Source organism: Vulpes vulpes, chromosome 3 (genome assembly GCF_048418805.1).
Source record: "Vulpes vulpes isolate BD-2025 chromosome 3, VulVul3, whole genome shotgun sequence".
In the NCBI taxonomy this organism is placed as follows: domain Eukaryota; kingdom Metazoa; phylum Chordata; class Mammalia; order Carnivora; family Canidae; genus Vulpes; species Vulpes vulpes.
In genome coordinates, this window is record NC_132782.1 from 97,690,649 (window position 1) to 97,708,633 (window position 17,985).

At 47.1% G+C, this 17,985-nt stretch overlaps 1 protein-coding gene and 1 long non-coding RNA gene across 3 annotated transcripts in view; one reads left to right on the forward strand and one right to left on the reverse strand.

Moving 5' to 3' along the window:
* Positions 1-17,985, reverse strand: part of HS3ST2 (heparan sulfate-glucosamine 3-sulfotransferase 2) — an 89,472-nt gene that overhangs the window by 20,096 nt on the left and 51,391 nt on the right. The window lies entirely within an intron of this gene.
* On the forward strand, positions 5,996-15,048 carry LOC112908296 (uncharacterized). 2 transcript variants are annotated; one of them, XR_003232890.2, is made up of 3 exons: positions 5,996-8,852; positions 9,247-9,580; positions 11,242-15,048. It is a non-coding gene; the product is annotated as an uncharacterized lncRNA (long non-coding RNA). The 2 variants fall into 2 exon arrangements; XR_012000211.1 differs by having other exon boundaries at positions 9,247-10,127; positions 11,242-14,967.

A 17,985-nucleotide genomic window follows, 5' to 3' on the forward strand; every position in this document is an offset into this window, starting at 1 on the left:
TAATTTTTGTAGAAGGCACTCTTTAGAATTTGTTGTGTTGGAATGTTAAGATATCTTCAGGCAGATATATATTTTAAAGACATGCAACATAGAATTATCCATTTAATGTGGTAAAATATTAGAAACAACCTAAATATACTCAATACTGCACTGATTAATTGATGGTACATGCATTTAATGAAATCCTTTGCTATGATTATATATAATGTTTCAGAAAATAAGACATGGGGAAAATGATGGTTCTAAACTGGTTAAAAAAAGGGTCAGAAAACACTATATACACACGATAGCTGGTCTCCGTGTGTGTGCAAGTACGTATACCCGGATATCCAAAGGAAGGACATAGTTACCCCCACGATATTCTGATATCTTTTACTTCTCCTAACTACATGTAAAAATATAGGACCTGCTATTCATGATGACTTTTCCTGAAAGATGTGTAGAACAGCCTGTTCTTTGACAGTCATACAAGATCCTTCCCCACTTTGCTCCTGAAGCATTTACAAATTTTAAATAGGAAATGCAGTATGGACAGAGAGTCCATCTCAGCCAAATAACTTATAACAGCAACCTAAAAAGGAAAGAAGGTGCACATGCATAGAATATACTGGGTGATACAGAAGAATAGGAGGGTAGGCCTCTAGGAAGGAAAACTGGAGGGCTAAGGGCTGGGAGGAAACTCGTTTTCCATGACATACCCTTTTTGCATCCTTTGACCTTTTTTTTTTTTTTTTTTTTTGTCAAATGCATTTTTTTTCTTTTCTTTCTCTCTCTGTCTTTCTTTCTCCTTCCTCCCTCCCTCCCTCCCTTCTTTCTCTTTCTTTTTCTTTTTCTCTTTCTCTCTCTTTCTCTCTTTCTTTCTCTCTTCTTTCTCTCTTTCTCTCTATCTGAGACTGTGTGCAAGCAGAAGGGGCAGAGTAGGAGAGAGAATCCTAGGCCGGCTCCACTCCCAGCACGGACTCATTGCTTGATCCCACGACCCCGGGATCATGACCTGAGCCAAAATCAAGAGTAGGATGCTTAACCAACTGAGCTACCCAGGTGCTCCTCAAATTCATTTTTTTTTTTTTTTCAAATGAAGAGTACAGAAGAGGAAACATATAGGCTTTGGAGCCAGGCACATCTAAGTTCGAATCTCTGTCTTGCCACTCACTCATGCGTGGCCTTGGGCAAGTCACTAACCTCTCTCTGAGTCTCAGTTTCCCCACTAAAGGGGAAAAAAAGAAAAGTCTTGCAGGACTGTGTGAAGGACTGATGACATATGGAAATTTCCCAGTGTGCTCGCTGGCACGTAGTAGGCACTTGTTAGTTGTAGTTATTATGATTAATCTTGTACCTGCTGGAGACTGTAGGGAGAGCCGGAGCAGAATCTAATTATCCATGCTGGAACAAAGCCAGGATACCTGAGTCTTGCAAAACATGCTGTTGAATGTTCAATCAAGATATGTAAGTACACACAGCCACAGAACATACCCAGTGCTTTCCCCCAGGGCTGGGGAAGTAAAATGCATTTTACCATGGCACATCTGCTCGTTTTTTAAAATTCCACAACTAATTAACCAGAATCCTCATCAGCAATCTCCTTGTGGATTAACTAAACATGTCAGCAAACCCTGGCCCTTTTCTGTTAAACACAGGCGATTTCTTCTACCCACTAGTGCCTCCAGCAAGATGCTGAATGCTTGGGGAGTTGAACAGAAAACAAAATCCAACTTTCACTTAACCCACTGAAAGGCATTCCTCATGCTGCAGGTCAGTATGCTGGGTCTTTAAAATGAGGAAGGCATGCTAACTTAGCAGTAACCCCACAGACTCTGGGGTCTGATGTGACTTATTGACCACCCCTTACCGGAGAAGTTGCTGGTAAGTTACTTGACCCTCTCTAAGCCTCAATTTTTTCTCATCTGTGAAATGGGGCCAATTATGGTGCTTACCTCATAGGATTATTCTATTAGTTAAGGGTAAAGATGGCTTAGAATTAAATGTATACAATTAAATTGGTGGTGCTTGGCAAGGCCTCAAAAAAAAAAAAAAAAGGTAACAGGTAAATGTGCTCTTGCATTAGAAGACCCAAAGGGAGGATGATGTCCTCATGAGTGCAATGGAAACAAAAATGTATGATGTACACATAATCTTTGTGTAGAAAGATGTATGGATGTATGTAGCTCCACTCTCTTTAAGGAACCAGAAAAAATAGTTGCAAAGAACAACACATTGTCCTCGGTGTTAAGCTTATAAATTATTTGCTTATTAAGTATCTACAAGACAAAAAGTGAGGAAAACTGTTTAAAGGTGTGATTCCATTATAATCAAAGCCATATCCCAAAACTAATGTAATACTGTGTGTCCACTATATTTCAACAAAAAACAAAAACACATTTTCAGTGGTTTCAAGGGAAAAAAATACAGCAATGCTCCTTTAAGAAGAAAATCCCTTTAGAAAACCCTAAAGTCTGGTGATTATTGTGATTATCTAATGGGAAGTCTCATATATCAACATTATTCAAGGGATGCGCTATCATATAAATGTGATTATTATTTCACGCTACATACTTTTTAGAAAAGTAATTTTCTGATTAGTAAGGAGGTCAAAGGAGAGATGTCAGAAGTTTTTTTTCCCCTTTCTGATTGTACAATATGGTCTTGAGGAAGATATGGTTGTTTTTTCTTTTTAATAGTGGAAGAAAGTAGCCACTATTTAACTGCTATGCCTTCAAATCAAACTTAGAAATAGTCACTGCTACAAAGGCAGTTCTTTAGTCTGTTTTATTTTTAAAGAAATATTTTTTTCTTAAAGATTTTATTTATTTATTCATAAGAGACAGAGAAAGAGAGCGGCAGTGACATAGGCTAAGGGAGAAGCAGGCTTCCTGCAAAGGGCCTAATGTGGGACTCGATCCCCAGCTCCAGGACCATGCCCTGAACTAAAGGCAGACGCTCAACTGCTGAGCCACTCAGGCGTCCCAAGAAATATTTTTGTCAAAAATCCATTATTCCCCAACAGAGAGCCTTTTGCCTAAGATCAAGAAAAAGACAAGTATGTTCACTCTTACCAGTTCTATTCAACATAGTACTGGAAGTCCTAGCCACAGCAATCAGACAATAGAAAGAAATAAAAGGCATCCAAATTGGTAAGGGAGAAGTAAAATTTTTACTATTTGCAGATGACATGATACTATATATAGAAAACCCAAAAGACTCCACCAAAAAACTGCTAGAACTGATAAATGAATTCAGGAAAGTCACAGGATACAAAATCAGTCTATAAAAATCTGTTGCATTTCTATACACCAATACTGAAGCAGGAGGAGGAGAAATGAACAATCCCATTTACAACTGTGCTAAAAATAATAATTACTTATGAATAAACACAGCCCAAGAGGTGGAAGACCTGTACTCTGAAAGCTATAAAACACTCATGAAAGAAATTAAAGAGGACACAAAGAAATAGAAAGCATTCCCCATGCTCGTGGATTGGAAGAACAAATATTGTTAAAATGCCTATACTACCCATAGCAATCTACATAGTTAATGCAATCCCTATCAAAATACCAAAAGCATTTTTCACAGAGCTAGAGCAAACAATCTTAAAATTTGTATGGAACCACAAAAGACCCTCAAATAGCCAAAGTAATCTTGAAAAAGCAAAGCAGGAGGCATCACAATTCCAGGTTTCAAATTATATATTATGAATGTACAGTAACCAAAACAGTGTGGTACTGGCACAAAAACAGATACATAGATCAACTGAACAGAACAGAAAACCCAGAAATAGACCCACAATTATATAGTCAATTAATCTTCAACAAGGCAGGAAAGAATATCCAACTGGAAAAAGATAGTTTCTTCAACAAATGGATGTTGGGAAAACTGGACAGCCACATGTAAAACAATGAAACTGACCACTCTCTTACACTATACACAAAAATAAATTCAAAATGGACTGAAAGCATAACTATCTTAGAAGCGAGCACAGGCAGTAGTTTCTCTGACACTGGCTGCAGCAACATTTTTCTAGATATGTCTCCTGAAGCAAAGGGAAATAAAAGCAAAAATAAACTATTGGGACTACATCGAAATAAAAAGTTTCTGTACAGCAAAGGTAACAATTGACCAAACTAAAAACCTACTGAATGGGAGAATATATTTGCAAATGACATATCCAATAAAGGGTTAGTATCCAAAATACATAAAGAAATGATTCAAGGGTACCAGGGTGGCTCAGTTGGCTAAGCACCTGACTCTTGACTTCAGCTCAGGTCATGATCTCAGGGTTGTGGGTTGTGAGATGGAGCCCAATGTGGGGCTCCATACTGGGTGTGGAGCCTGTTTAAAATTCTTCCTCTCAATGCTCTGCATCACTTGCCATCAGGGAAATACAAATCAAAACCACAATGAGATACCACCTCACACCAGTGAGAATGGGGAAAATTAACAAGGCAGGAAACCACAAATGTTGGAGAGGATGTGGAGAAAGGGGAACCCTCCTGCACTGTTGGTGGGAATGTGAACTGGTGCAGCCACTCTGGAAAAACTGTGTGGAGGTTCCTCAAAGAGCTAAAAATAGACCTGCCCTATGACCCAGCAATTGCACTGCTGGGGATTTACCCCAAAGATACAGATGCAGTGAAACGCCAGGACACCTGCACCCCGATGTTTCTAGCAGCAATGTCCACAATAGCCAAATTTTGGAAGGAGCCTCGGTGTCCATCGAAAGATGAATGGATAAAGAAGATGTGGTCTAAAAAAAAAAAAAAAAAAAAAAAGAAGATGTGGTCTATGTATACAATGGAATATTACTCAGCCATTAGAAGCGACAAATACCCACCATTTGCTTCGACGTGGATGGACCTGGAGGGTATTATGCTGAGTGAAATGAGTCAATTGGAGAAGGACAAACATCATATGGTCTCATTCATTTGGGGAATATAAAAATAGTGAAAGAGAATAAAGGGGAAAGGAGAAAAAATGAGTGGGAAATATCAGAAAGGGAGACAGAACATGAAAGACTCTCATGCACTGTTGGTGGAAATGCGAACTGGTGTAGTCACTCTGGACAACAGTATGCAGGTGCCTCAAAAAGTTAAAAATAGAACTACCCTCTTATCCAGCAATTGTGCTACTGGTTATCTACCCCCCCAAAATACAAAAACACTAATTCAAAAGGACACATCACCCATACGTTTATAGCAGCATTGGTCAATAGCCATATTATGGAAGCAGTCCAAGTGTCAATCAACAGATGGATAAAGAAGATGTGTTACATATATGTATATGTATACACACACACACACACACACACGGGAATACTGGTCAGCCATAAAAAGAATAAAACCTTGGCATCTGCAACAACACGGATAGAGCTACAGAGTATTATGCTAAGTGAAATCAGTCAGAGAAAGACAAATACCATATGATCTCACTCATACGTGGAATTTAAGAAACAAAACAAATGAGCAAAGGAAAGAGAGAGTGAGACAAATCAAGAAACAAACTCTTAACTACATAGAACAAACTGATGGTGACCAGAGGGGAGGTGGGAAGGGAGTGATGAGTGAAACTGGTGATGGGGATTAAAGAGGGCACTTGCTGTGATGAGCACTGGATGATGTATGAAGTGTTGAATCACTACACTGTACCCTTGAAAATAACATAACATTCCAGTTAACTACACTAGAATTAAAACAAAAACTTAATATTTATAAAGTCCATATTTCCTAGGAAAAGGGTAGAGGCAATTCCCCAATCCCAGGTCTTACCCTCACTTTCTGAGTTGTGGTAAACAAAACAAACAAAACATAAACAGGTTGAATGTAAAGCATGACCCCAAGGAAAAGTGTTTCAGTGCAGTAAATGCTCAGGCCTGAGTGGCAGTCCAGTGTCTCCCACTTTGAAGTTGAGGCACATGGAGCAAGTCACGACAGCTCTGAGACTCAGTTTCCACACATACGAAATGGAGAAAGTCGTGTTGAAATGCATAATTTTATGCGTCAGTTTGACTGGGGTGTGGGAGGCCCAACTAGCTGGTTAAACATTATTTCTGGGGGTGTCTGTGAGCGTGCTTTTGGAGGAGATTAGCATTTGAATAGAGTAAATCCTGAGTAAAGAGATCTGCTTCATCCCATCTGTAATAAAAAGGCAAAGGAAGGGTCAATTCACTTTCTGTTCTTGAGCTGGGAGGTCCGGTTTTTCCTGCCTTCTGACCTTGGGGCTCCAGGTTCTCAGGCCTTCAGACTCGACTGAATTTATCACCAGCTTCCCTGGTTCTCCATTTTGCAGACAGCAGATTGTGGGACTTCTCAGCCTCCATCACCGCGTGAGCCAATTCCTATAATAAATCTCTTCTTATATATAATCTATATATATCCTATTGGTTCTGTTTCTCTGGAGAACCCTGACAAATACAATTTCTTGCAGGGCTTCTGTGAGGATTAAATAAAATGTATATAAAATGTTAGTGCAGTGCCCTGCATGCAAACAATGTAATAATGTTCTGCTCAGCCTCCCTTTCTATTTGTTATCATTGCCACTAGGTTTGATTTTGGCTGTAAATCTATCACCCAAATTTTTAAGTCAGCTTGTTCTCTGAGCTTCCTCCTTTGTCTGTTTTTAGAAATGTGTGTGTATGTATCTCCAGATTTTTGTATTTGTGTTGTTATTTGTATTTTGTGACTGTTTTGTATTTGTATATTGTCTTTGTATTGTTTTTCAGGTAGACGTATCTATGTGTGTCTAGAGTGTAAAGGAAAATGGGTTGATCTTTATTTTCATGATGCAACAGTTATTCAAGTTTTTTTAAAAATATATTTTATTTATTTATCTGAGAGAGAAAGAAAGAGATCATGAGCAGAGGGGTGGGGAAGAGGGAGAGGCAGACTCCCCACTGAGCAAGAAGCCCAATGCAGGGCTCAATCCCAGACCCTGGGATCATGACTTGAGCTTTCAAGCAATTTCAACTCCCTCCTTCAATAGTCATTGAGAAGCTCATTTGCGGGTGCCAGGCGCTGTCCTTGGTGCTGAGAGCAAATTTTTTGCCTGAAATTAAGGGGCTCGTGATCTAGTGGGGGAGACAAATAGCTACAGGATGAGACATGCTGAAGGTGAACACACACTCAATGTGCAATGAGAGCAAGTGAGGAGGTGACACTTTACTCCAGAGAGTGCAAGAGTGAGAAGACTTCTCCTAGAGAAGATGTTGAACTTGAAGAGTAAGTAAGAATGTGCCCAGTGTGCTTGGGTGGCTCAGTCGCTAAGCATCTGCCTTCAGTACAGGTCAGGATCTCTCTGGGATCAAGTCCTGCATCAGGCTCCCTGCTCAGGGGGAGTCTGCTTCTCCCTCTTCCCCTGCCCCTCCTCTCTGCTCATGCACATGCTCTCTTTCTCAAATAAATAAAATCTTCAAAAAAAAAAAATGTGCCCAATGGGCAAGGGAAGGGAAAGCATCAAATGCAAGCAGAGTATGTGAGCAGCATATAGCATTCTAGGGCAAGAATGAAAGGTGAGTATGATGCAGTGGGTGGAAGTAAGGTGGAAAATTCAGGTAGGGGCCAAACACAGGAGTGCCTTTCACGGCATCCTTTGGAGTCTGATCTTTCTGTGGTATTGATGGGTAGCCACTGTAGGAGTGACAGCACAACTGTACCACAATCAGATTCATACTTTAAAATGGGGCCCCAAAATGCCTATAGGGGCCAAACAGATGACATATATTAAGAAACCCTTTGGGTTGGTTCTTGGGGAACTAGAGAGTTTATGTCCCACCTTAATAGGGCAGCTACTCCTTGTTTGCAGGAATTGCTGCCATGTAGACTTGAGTATGGAAATGTGAGTTTCATATGAATAATAGCTCAATATTCAGATGCTGGTATCCAATGACTTTGAAAAAACCACCATATAGACCAAGAAAATCATATGTAGAGTGTGATGATGGCTCAAGACATCCAAAATGCAACCCCTGATGGCAGTGTGGAAGGGGCAGACAAGGAGGGAAAGAGACATGTTTGTAAGCTCTCTTAATGCAGTAGGAATGATGAAGGTTTGAAGTTACCATATGGTTGGAGAGGGAGCATTAGGCATGTGTGTGGAAAGTCTAGTCTACAGTGACTCTCCAGCTTCTGACTCAAATGGCTAAGGGAGGAAAACTGGCACTTTCCAAGTTAGGGAATGTGAGAGGATAAATAGGGTAAGGAGCAGGAGGAGGAGATGATCAGTTCAGGTTTTTAATGACTGGGTTTGAGATACTGAGGAGATCAATTTACAGTAGGTGCTGGGAAAGTCAAGCCAACAGAGCAGAAGAGATCTGGAAGGTTGGATCTGAAAGGTGCAGCCTGGAGGAGGCGTCTGAAGGGGTAGGTGTCGAGGGGCGCCTCCAGAAACAGACTGTGAGTGATGAGAGAACCACGGTAAGCAAAGAAGCTAAATAGGCTGGCACGAGAAGTCCTCTGGCAGAGGACTTTGAAGAACAGGATGAGGAAAGATGAGAACCAGAAACATGCGACTGCTGGTTGCCTCCTAAAGCCTATTACCTCCTTTCCCCATGGTATTTAGAGCCTCTCATTTCAGCTGCAAACGTGCCCACCAAGGTAAAGACTACACTTCACAGCCTCCCTGTGGCTGAGTGTGGCCAGTGTATCTAAACCAATCAGTGTGAGCAGATGTGATGTGTGTAGCATCTACATGTGCCCACACCACACCCCTGTACCTGTGCCTCGCTTCCCAGGGAGCCACCTTGGACTAGGAGGGGGTAAGAACAACACTGCAGGGACAGTGGAGCAACGAGGCTGAAGGGGTGTGAGTCCCTGGCTGATGTGGAACAGATGATCATGCCAGCCCCACGCTGTCTCCCCACACTGGTAAGTAAGAGAGGCATAAACTTCTACCTTGATCCAGCCAGTATTAATTTGGCTATGCCTATATTTTAACTAACTCTCTGGGGGAGTGGAAGCCAAGGGAAAATAGAGTTTCCAGAAGGAGCAAGATGGTCAGTGGTGTCTAATGCTGTAGATGAGTCAAAGAAGTCCTTGAAAAGTAGCCTTGTGTTTATGAGATCAGGGGTGGTCTCAGCAAGAAAGGAGTGTAAGCACATGGGGCAGCTGGTCAGCTCTGAATAAGAAAGGAGATGAGCCATGGCTTTAGGTGGCGTCTAGGTCCGATTTCTGCACCCCACCCCCAGAAAGTGTCACGGAGAAAAGGACTTGAGTGCAAGAAAAGCAATATTGAATGTAATAAGGGGATATCTACTGGAAGGTGGAGTGAGGAGACACTGGAGACCAGGAGAAGGAGGTGAGGACAGAAAGTGCTATCAAGCCAGCCAGGCTGCGCAACTGCAGCACGATCCTGCTAGGAACTCTGGGAGACGGTACAGGATACAGCCCAGAGCTGTCCCAATGGAAGAACAAGAGAGCCGGAGTATCTATCCACCGAGTCTCCGTCTGTTATCGATTGAGTGCTGTCTCCGGGGCTGAGAACTCGCCAGCACTTTGATTGCCCTTCCGAGGCCACGCACCCTCCTGCTGAAGCACAGCCTGCAGCACGTGAGGGTGATGACCAAGCCGTCTGCTCCCGGCGCACACGGAAACAGGTGGGTGGGTGTGAGGGAGCAGGGTCACCTGCTGGAGGGCTGCTAAGGCACGGCACCAGACTTCCAGCAGACTTTAGATTCTGAAATGACCGCGGGGGGATGGCTATGGGAGGCCACAAGGCGTGCATGCACATGTGGGTGTGCACATACACACACACACACTCAGAAATGCTAGGGACTCTGATGAAATCTGTGACTCAGAATTCAAAAGTGGAATCAATGATCTCACATGAACAGCTTTAAAATGCTAGGTTATAAACCAGCACAAAATACTGGGGGCAAAGGTCTCCTTGGTTTCTTGAATTTGGATTTTTGTTGTTTTTTAAATCTAGGAAAGCAGAAGCCACTTTCAGGGCCAACTATTTCACGCTGTGCGAGAGCTTTCCCGCCTGAGGGTGCCAGCCAGGGGGGATGCTGGGGGGACATGCAATCACCAAGCTGTGATGCACCAGATGTGTCTGGGCTCAGCAGGGCTAGTGCCGCTGTCTCTTCTGCAGGAGGCTGGTGCTGGCCCCGTGCTACATACAAGGGACTCGCATCCATCCAGGTCAGAGCCGAACGTGGATCTCCAAGGGTGGGTCATCCAGGCCCTGTGCCCAGTGGAGTGATGTGAACACCCCCTTACCTTATAGCGCCCCCTCCCCAAGTTACATCTGCCGAGAAAGGTGTTCGGCCTATTAGTATTGGAGAGAGAAAAGGAAAGCTATATTTCACTTTATTTATTGCTCTAAAGCATCTGTTACTTTGCTGTGATTTGCAGGGAAACTTGGCATCTCATATTCATAAACAGGCCGCTTTGGGTTTAATTGTGCAGCTAACTTGGAACTATCAAGTAGGCTGTGTGGTGGCCTGGAAAGGTTTTTGAAGGAGAAGCCTCAAGGGCTCCCTTGCTTAGAAGATAGTGTATGTGCTAAGTGCACCCCTGGAAAGGATGTGCAGTCAGCTGTCAGTCTTGGGGTGCAAGGGAGCCTGGGCCCCTCCATGAGTCACAAGAAGATGGCTGATCCCTCATGACCTGACCCTCACAGAGAGCTCAGCTAAGGTCAGGGACAGGCTGCCGAAGTCTCTGACTCCCTGCCTTTCGGCATCCAATGTTCAGCGACCGTGTGCCTGGCCTTCTGTGTTGCACCCAAGACCTGGTCTGTTCCTGACACACCACAGTGAGGTGGATGCTGTTCCTCCAGGGAAAGGTGCCTACCTTATCCCCAGGAGAGGAGCATCTCTGGTAAAAATCCAGGACAAAATGGGATCTGCAGGGACGTACAGTGAGGCCACTCTAGTAGGATGTAAGGGCAAGGGCCCCAAGTTCAAACGCTCTGTTCTTCCTGGGGTTTTCTTTGCTTCTGTGATTTCTGCCTCTGGGGCCTGTGGGTTCGTTGGCCTTGTGTGTGCGGAGGGGGGCTTCTTCCAAATTGGAGGCTTCAGGAAACGAGGTGAGAAGACTTTCTTCTTCCAACCCACTGCTCACAAAACCTTAAGTGACAGGCGCAGCAACAGGGGGTTGGGTGGTGGCGGTATATTGTGGAAGAGCCAGAAGCACAGCGGCTTGGAGCTGAAGAGGTCTCTGGCAACAAGGAATGACAGTCAGGGTGGGATCAATGCTGCTTGGCCTTTCCCAGGGGACAGCACTGACAGCAGATCTTTTTTCCTCTGTTCTACAGATGGAAGAACTGAGGCTGGAGGAATTACCCGAGGGCATCCAGCTTGGAGGTGGCGGAGGTTTGAGCCACCCCTATCTGATCCAGAGCCTACCCTGGAGGGTAACTTCGTGGGGCCTGTCTTAGGGTCCAGGGAGAAGATCTGGGTGTGAGTCTCCTTCTATGGTGGAGTCCTGTGCCCAGAGCCACAGAGACTCCTGCCAAAACTGGCATCCTCTTGGAAAAGCACAGTGAATGAAGCCTCCGCTTTTCCCTCCATCTTGGCAGGAGCTCCAGTTTGGAGTCAGATGGACTGCATTGGAAGCTCAGCTCACCCACTTACTAGTGTGGCCTCAGGCACATGACTGAACTTCTCTGTTCCTTGGTTTCTTATCTATAAAATCGATGATAATAGTAATACTTCATAGGGTTGCTGCAGGATTAAGTGAGATAATACAGTGAGATAAATCAGATCATGTGAAGTCCCTAGAATGATCCCTGACACATAATAAGCACTCTGTAAGTGTCAGACATCCCAAGTAACATTTAGATGGTGACATTTGGGTCCGGTACAGCTCAACTTCTTTCTTGACCCTGTTTCCCCTTCTTTCTCTGTGACTTGCCTAGAATTGGAGTCCTTGTCCCACCTGCACCAGAACCCACCTCTTCTGGTTTCTAGAGGCCAGTCTGCAACCCTCTGGCTTTTCTCTACTAGACCCAGAAGAGAATGAGGCAGGTCTGGGTCCTCTCGGTGACTGGCTAGGTGGTGCCCTGATTTCTCCTGTAGGCTGGCCCCAAATTCAGAATTAAGGAGTGATGTGTAGTTGTAGAATGCCTAATTTTGACCTTGGGTTCAAGATGCATTCTGCAATCTAGCTTGAGTAGCACACAAATAGAACTTACACTTTCAAAAAAAAAATTACATTTTATTCCACTAAATTTAGTTTCGAACCAGGAAATGAGGGAGGGGGGTGTGATTAACTGCTAACCTCAAATCTCAACAGAAGGGAAAGTTCAATTAGCATCTATGATTTTATCTTTAAACCAAAAACAACAACAAAAACCCAGTTGTTACTCCAGCCACTCCAGTGACTTTCTAAAACAGCTCACTTCCTTTTTCCTTTTTCCTTTTTTTTTTTTTTTTTTTGCTAATGCACCTATGATTCCTTCAATTTCCCATCCCATCCATCTTCCACAACATGGCGAGCCTTCCAGCAAACAGGTCTTCCATGTAATATACTTCTATCACAGAACTCTTGTTTGAGCAAAATTGCTCCTATTTCTTCAATTCTTGCCCATTGGACCAGTTGTTTCAGTGTGTGTGTGTGTGTGTGTGTGTGTGTGTGTGTGTGTGTGCGTGTGTATGTGTGTCCGTCCTCTGGCCTCTCCAATTTATCTGCCTCACCCTTAAGGGTATGAAATCCTGTGAGCTGCTAGGCTAATGCTCAGGGCAGCAATTTCCTGATACTGTGAAGCTGAGAAATGGTCTCTGGCTTTTTTTTTTTTTTAAGGTTTCATTTACTTATTTTAGAGACAGGGAGAGCATGCAAGCGGGGAGAGGAGCAGAGGGAGAGGAACTAGTGCAGAGCCCAACAAGGGACTTGATTCCATGACTCTGAGATCACAACATAAACCGAAACCAAGAGTTAAATGCTTAACCAACTGAGCCCCCCAGGAGCCCCTTGGAGCTTCTTTACTATCATTTCCTTTCATCCCATGACTCTCAGAGAAGGAAGCACAAATGGTCAATGTGTCTGGGAGGTGGCATCTGTTTACAGTTTATAATATTCTGCAAGCACCATATAGTGATTCTGATTCACCCCAAATGGAGCATATGGTTAGCAGGGATGTTGCTATGGTCTGGGAATCTGAACACAGCTAAGTTCACCTGCCTCCCTGATCCCCAAGACTCTCTTTGGAAATCCCACATATGTTGTGTTTTTCTTGAAAGTGAAGTCAGAAATAGAGATGTTCATGTGGAATTTCTCAATTATAAAATTTTGGCAAGTGTTCTTAAACAACATCAGTAGCCACAGAAAAACACGATGAGGATCAAGTCAGATGGGTCCCCTGATGCTGGAGCGTCCTGGCCGCCAGCTTACCACCTGTGTGCCCAGGCGACAGGCCCTTTCTTTTTCTTCCTTTTCCTTTTCTATTTTTTTTTTTTTTTTAGTTTTTTAGAGAACGAGCAAGCACAAACGTGAGTAGGGGTGAATGGCAGAGGGAGAGGGAGAGAGATACTCTCAAGCAGACTCCCTGCTGAGTGGGGACCCTGAGATCATGACCTAAGGCAAAATCAATGGTTGGACGCTCAAGTGACTGAGCCACCCAGGCGCCCCAACACTTTCCTCTTGTCTTACCCGCTGTCTGCTAAGGACTCCTGAAATGCCAGTAACTTGAGAAGATACTGGGAGCAGAGAGGCACACAAAGGACCCGCAGTTCTTGCCACTGTGATCTGCAAAGAACTCGATTAGGCTAAGAACCTAGGGCATAAGTCTCTGAGATGCTATAAAGTGTCTTCTCCAGCTTCCCAAGGTCACTGGAAACCTGTCTGTCCCCATTTTGCTGAGAAGTTAGGATTGTGCTGTAGAAGTCACCTAACCCTATGTAAACCTTCGTTCCCACTCCAGTCAAAAAAAGCTCTACTTCCTCTCAACTCAATTCCTTTGCTTCTCACACTCTCATATGGCTGGACATGCATTGTGGGATGTTATTTAGAGCATGGAGGGGGCTGGTGACCAAGGGGGAGATGGGGAGACAGAGAAAGCGGGTAAAGGGAGCACAAGAGGCAGGACCTGAGAGCAGCCTTCAGAGCTTACAACATTCATGAAGGTTCCACACCTCCTCCCGACAGCACAGTCTGCACTTCCTACCGAGAGGCAGAGTGTCCTCCCAGGTCTCCCCGTGGACCAGGGAAGGAAGGGAGCCTGTGCTGCTCCCAACACCTGTTCATGTCGCACAACAGTCGGGGGCATCCACGTTTACCCCACCCGGCAGCCCCACAAGGCACGTGCGATTATTCTCAGCCTGCAGACGAGCAACGTGGGTTGAGTGAGCGCCCAAGATCACAGAATTCACAAGTGGCAGAGCTGGGATGTGAACGGAGGTCTGTCCTCGGCTGCAAGGGAGACAGACTCCACTCAAACCAGCGCAACCAACAGGGGAATTTATCGTCCCACGTTCTTTGGTGGCGAGTGATTCATCTGGTCTCAGACCCATCCGGATCTCGGGGCCCAAATATGCCATCCCCAGATGTGGGTCTGTCCCCATCACTTGGCTTCGCCTTGCAAACCGCCCCCACCTTGTGACTGGCAAAGATGGGCATCGGCCTGGAGATCCCAGAGGAATAGGGGGTGACTGCCTGCCTGTGGGGTCTGCAGACCACATGCAGGGAGGCTCTGGCGGGCCCGGCTGGCGTCCTGCGCCGTCAAGCCCCGTCTGGCCAGCCTGCGTCGTGTGCCCCTCAGCAGAGCGCCGCGGCCAGCCGCACTGGCCAGCCGGGCCACGTGCCACAGAGCAAGTCCTCCTGAGGACAGTCAAAGGCTGGCACCAGCCGGAGAGGGTAGCAGATGCTGAGCAAGCAAAACCCGTGAGCCCTGTCTAGACTTTCCGCACCAAAGCCTTCCCCACACCTTCATTAGGAAGAAGACGGGGGCGCCTGGGGGGCTCAGTGGTGGAGCGCCTGCTTCGGCTCGGGGCGTGATCCCGGGGTCCTGGGATCAAGTCCCGCGTTGGCTCCCAGCAGGAGCCTGCTTCTGCCTCTGCCTGGGTCTCTGCCTCTCTCTCTGTGTCTCATGAATAAATAAATAAAATCTTTAAAAAAAAAAAAAGACGACGGGCCAAGGGAAGAGACTTAGCAGATGTGCGCCTCCCGGCCTGCGCAGAGATTGCAGAACGACTCGAGATGGTCCTGGGTTCGGGTCTCGGCTGCCCGGGGCTTGCGGGGCTGCACATGGTCCTGGCTCCTCCTCGCCCCCTGGCTCAACCGGGCCCCGGCTGCCGGGCATGGTTTCCCTCCCGGGCTGCCGGCCCCAAGCCCCATCGGTGGGGCCTGGCTCCGGGGGAGCCCCACGCTTTGGTGGCCGGAGAGGACAGTGACCGCTCACCCCCTGGGGCGCCCAGGAGAGACGTGACGAAGAATGCGGCGGCGGCGTTGCTCCCCCCAGATTAACTTCCCAACCGCCTCATGAAGCCGGGGCCAGCTCACCAGGCCCGCGCCTTGACGGCAGACGCTGGGGGGCATCGACGGGCAGAGGGTGCCCCCCCACCTGCCTGCGTCCCCCCAAGGGCCCGGCGCTGACACGCAGGACACCCGGCGAGACCGTATTCAGCGAGGGGAGCACAATCGCCTCCCGCCCGGGGGCTCAGTGGTGGCTGCGAGGCCGGGGGGGGGGGGGGGGCGGGCCCCAAGGCTCCTCAGGGGGTCCACGAGGCACTGAAAGGGGGTGCTGGGCCCCGAGGCTCCTGGAGGGGTCCACAAGGCACTGAAGGCCCGCAGTCTGCTGGAATCCACAGATCGTCACGCTGGCTTTTGCTCAGAAAGCAGGGGCCGAGTTCGGGGCTGTCTAGACATGAACCCTGGGTCGGTAATGACACAGTACTAATGTTGCGGGTGTAGACAGAGCCCAGACAATCTGTGGAGAGATGGTCTTGACACTGGCTGGTGAAGGCAGGTGCTCCGCATGTGAAGATGGAGTACAAAGTGGCTGACTGAATTTTTCACTCCCCTGCCCCCCAAGGTGGTTGGAGGGATACACGGATGGGGCTTTGGGCAAATGCCAGGAGACTGCACCCTCCCCCTTACTTCTGTGAATTTGTCTCCACTTGTTTGCCCTCTCTCTCTCCCTTCATTCCAGCCTCATGGACTATCTTGCAGTGGAACACACCAGGCACACGTCTACCCCCAGGGCCTTTGCACTTGATGATCTCTGTGCGTGGAAAGCTCTTTCCTCGGATCTCCAAGCCGACCACCTTATCTAGAAATGTAACACTCCTCCCGCTGTGCTCCTTATCCTCATTTCTTGTTTTACTTTTCTATGCATCACTTGCCACTTTCTAGTGACTCCACAGTTTCCTTGTGTCTATTGTTTGAGTCACATTGCGCTGCTGCTTACTATCCTTCATCTCTTCCCCGTGGCTTTAAGGGCCTCTCCACAGTGGGATAATTTCCGGGGCGGGGGGGGGTGGGGAGGGCATCAATTAACACAGAGTCACAGACCAGAAAGGCGATTCCCTTTCCAACCTTTCCTGCTTAGCCAAGGACGAAGTCACAGTTTGGTGTTAGTGTGTCTCTAATACCTGTCATTTTGCATTTTTAATGAAGAGAGAGCATGTCTCAGGCCCCGAGCCTGCGGCAGGCAGCACCATCTAACCAGACGTGAACAACATCATTTTGGTTTTGTTATACTTATTTTTTTCGACAAAAGATACCGGTTTCCCTTCAGCACAGCAATAAAGAGCTTACTTGGTAAATAATTTAAGTAGAAAGCCCAAATGCCTGACACAGAGAAAAATGAACAAGGGGTTCCATGCACGACAGAAGTTGAAGAGATGGTCGTGCCTACGAGCAATTCTAAGTATCCTCATGCGGTGCCCCCTGCCCTTGGAGAGCTGGTATTTGCTTCTGTTCCGCAGGTTCTCTCCTTCACAAACCTTAGACTCTGGAAATTGAGGAGGATTTAATGTCCCCCCCCCACTCTGTGTAGTTCCCACACCCCTGCCCAGAAGGGGCGTTCCCAGCATTGCTCTCCAAGCGAACCCCTGCTCCTGCCTCAGAGCTCAGAGTCAGCCTCACCTCCTCCGAGAAGCCCCTTGCTACCCCTCTGTGCACGACACAGGCGTCCTTCTGCTCTCCGCCTCCCATGCACCTTGCTTACCCCCGCACTGTTGCACCGATTACACCACTTACACCGCGCTGACTCGTGTAGACAGCAGTTCCTCGAGGGCAGAGGCGTCCTATTCCTCTTCCTGCCCAGTGTGCCCAGCACAGGGCCTGGCACGTACCAGATGCTGTGTGAATATCGAGGAAGACACTGTCTCCCGGATACTCTGCAGGTCAAGCCAACAGCCTGGTGCTCCGGGGTTAGGGACAGATCAGAAGTGCAATCCAAGCTGACACCGGCCCACACTGTCTTCAGGGTAAGTCATGACCGTGGGACACCCTCGGGGCTTCGGATCCCCTCCCCGTGCAAGTGAGACTCCCAGGCCGTCACAAAGGGACAAGCATCCTCCCCATACGTGTCGCCTGGCCAACTGGAAGTGTTAGAGGGGATCTCCTCTTCCCTGCCATTGTAGCCGGGTGGAAAGGCCTCAGCGTGACTAACCCGTCACTCTCCGTGGTGACTTAACTGGCCGGCAAGTTTGGGAGAAGGAGCCAAGGACATGGTGGTCAGCAACCCACCCTGAGCCCGGCCAGAACCGGCTACCCCACCTAGGGTGCAGCTGGCCCTGCTCTGGGGCCGCCGGCTGGGGATACCTGCAGTCATGCCACGATGCCGGTGAGCAGCCAGGTAAGTCTAGCAGGACAGCAGCGGCTCTCCTGACCACCCTCTCCGGCCACCTCCACCAGCGACGGGGCCCACATTTCCATGTCCTGTACTCTGATGCTTGACTCCACTGGTTCATAAATTGGTCTTACATACACCCCTCCCCCCATCCCAACAGGTATAAAGTCTTGGAAATCCACAGAGGCCAGAGGTCACAGGTGCAGGCAAAGTATCCTACCTGGGCCTGAGTTGCCTCCCAGGGGAACTGGCGATTAGCACCCA